Source organism: Dermacentor variabilis, chromosome 7, assembly GCF_050947875.1.
Source record: "Dermacentor variabilis isolate Ectoservices chromosome 7, ASM5094787v1, whole genome shotgun sequence".
NCBI classification, from domain to species: Eukaryota; Metazoa; Arthropoda; class Arachnida; order Ixodida; family Ixodidae; genus Dermacentor; species Dermacentor variabilis.
The window spans coordinates 18,820,595-18,826,543 of NC_134574.1; the positions used below are offsets into that span (position 1 = coordinate 18,820,595).

General features: G+C 41.1%; 1 pseudogene; it reads left to right on the forward strand.

Annotated features, from left to right (window-relative positions):
- Positions 1-4,370: 4,370 nt before the first annotated feature.
- LOC142589130 (U2 spliceosomal RNA) lies at positions 4,371-4,547 on the forward strand (annotated as a pseudogene).
- The last annotated feature ends 1,402 nt before the right edge of the window (positions 4,548-5,949 follow it).

A 5,949-nucleotide genomic window follows, 5' to 3' on the forward strand; every position in this document is an offset into this window, starting at 1 on the left:
TTGATGGTATTCACCCCACCCGCATAAAAATTATTGGACATGCTGTTTTTAATAGTCTGGAAACCATTACCAACCTACCTTTCAAATCTGGCATTTTTCCTGTAGAATTAGAGAGTGGCAAAGTCGCTCCCGTTGTTAAAAAAAGGAGACGGCGCGCTAATTTCAACTCTGGACCCATTTGCATACTACCTTTTTTCAGTAAAATATTCTAAAAATTACTTGAAATTAGCCTTACGAAATACTCAATAAATTTCTGATTCTACCAACTTTCCAATTTGGTTTTCGTGAAGCATGTGGCACTCACATCGCTTTGTTATCGTTAACCGATAACCTGAAGAAAGCAATTGGTGGGAGCTACTACACAGGTTCTGCATTTGTAGATTTTACCAAAGCATGCGACGCTATCATCCACCGCATTCTTTTTATGAAGCTTGGCGCAATAGGCATAACTAGCCCCACACTGTCATTAATAAAAAATTACTCAACAGAAGTGAGGTTGTTAGTCTGTTGGGTTATAAATCTAGACGTAAAGGCAACTATAGGTGTACCCCAGGGTTCTATGTTCTCGATCCACTTCATATTTTCTATACGTGATTGCCAACCTGTCTGACTACTTCAGGATGCTTACTTTATGCATATTACACAACAAATGTTAACAGTGATAGTGCCTCCAATCTCTGACGCATAAACTAAATGATCACCTGGCAAGCTTGGCGGTTTCGTGCTTCCATAGTAAATTGCAAATTAATCCAACTAAAACGAGGTTGTTTACGTTTCACTCTCACCAACTTGTACACAATTATATCCCGCCAGTATTTTTAAATTAATTTGCAATTGAAGAAGAAGAGGCTACGTTTTTGGGAATTCAACTGGACCGTCACTTGAGATTTCACTCGCATGTTGCTTACCTGCGAATAAAATTGGCTTAATTAAGCATACGTGTTTCATTCAATCCCGCCATATATTTTATCAGCGTACATAAGTTTGGTTATACTATGCTTTTATTCATTCCCATATTTACTACATCACATCGTGGCGCAATGCTCACAACAACCGCCTTGTCTCCCTTCAAAGTTTACAAAATCAATCCATTAGAATACTTAAACGTAGAACCTATTGCAGTGACGCGAAAGCACTCTTACATGCGAACAACATTCTAGCGTTTGATAACACTTTCAAATACGAGCTAGGTATAATATTATTCAAGCAAATCAACTATCAGCTTCCTCTGTTCATCATCGCTCAATCTAACTTAGTGAATACTAACTTCACAAGGTTTCCACACAATCACAATTTTATTTTACCTTCTGTTCATGCCAACTGTGAAAAACAAACGACCTACTTCACCGGAACCCATCTCTGGAATACCATACCGCCGGCGATCAAAATTTATCAATCAAATGGCAAATTAAAAAAAGAACTGAAGACTGTCCTCGCACTCATGCCGTATTCTACGCAATTGTGGTAACTTCCTTTTACTTCTTTTTGTTGTCTCGCTCCCTGTCGTACTTACTTGTCCACAACCTTCTATTTAATTATTTAGTTATTTTTTTATTTATTTATTTACCACCTTCATTTATTGATTTATTTATTCAGACTACCTTACAGGCCTAAAGGGCATTCAGTAAGGGCGTTCAGTTATTACAATGAAAGTACAAGGAAACTAGTGAGGAAGAGGGTTACTGAGCAAGTGAATATCGAAACGTAATGCAACAAACTAAATTTCAAGTAAATTTGCTGTTTGTGTTCGCTACTGCTGTTTGCCGCTTTAATTATTGTTTCTACAATCACTACCATAGGGGCTCCCGATTGAGTCTCTGACTATGGGATCTCCTTCTCTAGACACAAATTGTGTAATTCATTTATTTCCTAACTAAAACCACTTCTGTTTCTGACTCTCTGACTCTGATTTCGGTGTGTGGTGCCTAGCGCAGTTTCAGTTCCCCAAAAAACTATATTTTAGAGTTTGTTCAAAGAAAACCCGTTGCGTCTAAAAACTTTAAAAAATATCGCCAATAGATATAAGAGTGTTTCTGGTAGGATCAACGAGAAATAAAGTGGTGTTCCCTTCTGCCCTTCCTTGTTTACGCCAAGTGATCATATTTATGGTCTAGTCAGCAGTGGTAATGTTTCACAAAATTCATGAAAGTATTTTTACATTTTCTTCTGTAACGCTGGACATTTTATTAAAATGTGGTTCACGATGACAGATTGCTGGCATCGATTGCACGCACGAGTTCATCTCTGAGTAGAAAAATTCGTGTTTGGTTTGCATACCCAATAAGAACACGACAATGGGTCATTTCTGCAAAAGATGCTTCGGAGTGAGACGTCATTCATTGCTTGAGTAATCGTTTGATTATTTTAAACGCATTATTTATCGACGGTCTCATTCCTTTCATCACTTTGCTGTGAGTGCTGCGCGAACTAACCTCATACAGTTCTTGAATGCTATATTCTTTGTCATCAATATTTTATTTGCACAGTTGTCTCCTTTTTCATTTCCAAGGATGCCAACATGGCCTGGGACTCAACAAAGACGCATTACCTTACCAATATTTTTAGCTGTGAATGCCAAATGTATATGCTGTCTGGGAAAGGTTCTCAATCTGGCTTTGTATAGACGGCTTTTAGTGTGCTCAGCATATGTTTGTGCGCTACCACCTTTTATATTTCCCGGCAGTATTTCGTTATAGCTACGAATATAGCGTACATTTCGCCTGTACATATCGAAATATTTTAGGAAATCTTAAGTCAATTTTCTGTCTTCGGACTCGAAGACACAGAGTTTTTGCTAGATTTGCCTTTTATTTCCTGTCGCGTCTTCTTTTCTTGTGATGCATCAGATCGAAATCGCAAAAATGTGGCAAATCACGCAGTGGGGAAAGTCTTCTTGCTCTTTTCGCATGAAAGAGCGCTTCGCTCGGGACATTGTGCTCCTGGCACTTTTTGCAAACCAATTGATAAGTCACATTACAGTGTGTGGTTCCTTTGTGTAACGTAATCTGTTCGCTGTGAGGAGCAAGTATGCGACATTTATGATAATATCTAGCTTTTTAGACAAACAAAATTGTGAGCCAAACACTGAAAGGCCCTTTTCGATGTTCAATTAAGGAAGGCTTCTGGCTATAAACTGCTCACGGCCGGCATTCTGTGTGCATTGGTTGCCAAGCTCAATCCATAATTATGTGTTGGGTAGAATCGTTTGGTGTAGGACTGTTTAGCCGACTCACAGATAATGCAGACATAGTCAGGTACCCCGCACACGACAAAGCGGTAAATGCATGAAATGCACATTCGATCTGTGCCTCAATGCTTTCTTGACAGGACCTTAAGCATCTTACGTAAGTGTCTTGCTCGCCATCTTTTTTAATTAGTATTGAGGGCAAAAATTCATTTACTGCCCAATTTAATTCTCAAAAATGCTTTGATCTTTAAAACCACGGCACCGATCAAACCGATCAGCGCCTTGTCTCCCTTTGTCCTTGTCATTTGTGCGGCCGCTAATCAAACATAATTGAGTATATTATGGCAGTACATGATTGGAATAACTGAATTCTTCTTCACCACGAATATCGTAGTACTTACAATGCAACCCTTGACAACGCCATTTATTGGACAAACACGTCCGAGAGCGCTGCCCGAACAGACTTGAAACTTTCGCTTTCGAAGAAAATGCGACAAACTGGTGTAATCCTTTCAAGGATTCTCAAATTTGCCAGGCCTCTAGAGTAGTGTACCTCCTTGTGCTGTCATGGCTGTCTTTAAGTAAAAAAGTACTACAAGACAGTTTTGTCTGAACAAAAATGCTTCGTGTACCGTGTTTCAAGAGAACGGAGCGATGATCTCTTGTGCTGCCACCTTTCCTGCCCACATTTATGAACGTCAAGTAGGTTCTCTATTACGAGCATGAAGTTACTTGATATCTTCCATGTTCTCACACAATTTCTCCAGGCAACTCGTAAGTGCTATAAATATGTACCTGTTTGGTTAAATAGGTGGTTTTCGAGCTATCGAGAATGAAAGAATGACAGTATTAAGATAAGTTCGGCCCGAATGTCCGGTGACCTTTTTTACTATTGGCCGAAAAAATCTTGAGCCATTCCACCCTCTGAAGGTGGATGGCCAGCGAAGCTTTTTAGCATACAACACAAAGATGACACAGAATGTTGAACGTAGGTATGGCGTCATTTACCGTGATATTTATATACATTCGCATGGACGACGGGACAGCCACCCCGAGGAGCCGGAGGAAACTAGACAGGCGGGACATATCGACAGGACCGCCACCAAGGGAGAGTGGAAAGAAAGGAAAGGAGCTACGCAAGTGCTTGGAACGCCGACCAAGAGAGGATGGTACGAACGTAGACATGGCCGAAGCAGGTCAAAATGTAGTATGTGTTCTCAGCTTAATATCTGATACGGGCTGTATTCGTACCCAAGATATAAAATTTACATTTGCAAGTTGCCAAAGTGCTTAAAACCTGCGTCACCTTCGCCGTGGGTCGGCCCGGTATTGCGCCATCTTCGGGATCAGCCCATGGGTTTTGGTCTACGGTCATTGTCCCGCTCAAAACTAGCCATATGGAGCTTCGTTGCAAAAAATCTATTTTGCTATCTGAGTGCCAAAACGACAAAATCTATTTGAGTTTTGTGGGAAAAAACTTGTTTTCTCGAAAAAATATGGAAGCGCCTGGTCCGTCACAAGCGCTTGTTACGAATTTTACCATATCCGCTTTTTGGTTTGCTCCCCAAGAAAACGTGTTATAGCTACGGCTCTACAAATATGTGGCCACCGAGTATGCGTGTAAATAATATGTATTTTTATGTCATTGACCCAAAGTTCCGTGACTACCTGAGAAGTAGAGATCAGGAGTAAAAAGGACACCGACCACTAAAAGAATAGAAAAAGCCGTTATCGCTCCCCTCAGGGGTGTCAGAACGACTTTTGGTACATTTTTGTGGTCTGTACCATTCTTTTTACATTTTATTGTGATGCTTCCCGACCAGATTACCTTCCGTCAAAACCTCGACTTCAACAGGAAAATGAAAACGAAAATTCCAATAAAATTTATCCGCTTCCGTTGTGTTTACATTTTGATGCAGTGATAGTCGACTAAAACTAATGGGCGTTGAGAAGACCTGCCAGGAAGCAGCAAGGACATGTCAGGGAGCTGCTGCCCAAGTGACAAGAGCGACGATGACTCTGCCGGGCCTTTTACATCAACCGGGCCGCTGGTCTGCGTCACCAGAAAGGCAAGCCCACCTTGACAGAGAGAGGCACGACTGAATGTCGCACATTGATGCACCATGGCAAGACCTATTCTTAGACAACATCAAATGAATTGCCTTCAGTACGGAATACGATATTACGATTAACTCACTGCAGATGCAGTCGAAGCAAGTTAATCAACAGTCACAGTTCTTGAATATCTTGGGCCAGCCGGTATTACGCAGCCGTTCCAGATAGTGATGACGCAAAGCCAGACAATTTTGATGGTATATCAACGCCTACAGCAAGAACAATTGCTTTTACGAATACGCCTGCCGGCAAAATCAATGAAGTTAGGATGATGACAAGATAACAAACCTCAAGCCATTTTTGTCGGGGAATCACGAAAAAGTGGCTTGACGTAAGAATCTGAGACCACCTTAGTGACGCGTGGAGTCAATGGAAGCAAAGCTCCCCAACATCGTTCGAAATGAATGGGCTAGAACGGTGGAACAATCTCCTTTTGTTTAGACACAAACTCCAAAGCCTTCAAAATAGTTTTACGAGAAGCGAAGGCTACTCCTACTTGCTGGCGCAAGCCTTCCTGGCACATCAGTTCGGCCGCTGATTATGCCAGGAATCAGACAAACTATCAGAAACAACTCCTGGTACAATCTTCGAAAATCGTCTAGGATCTCTTGCACACCGTTAACACCTTTATTGTACTCTTTTGTGCT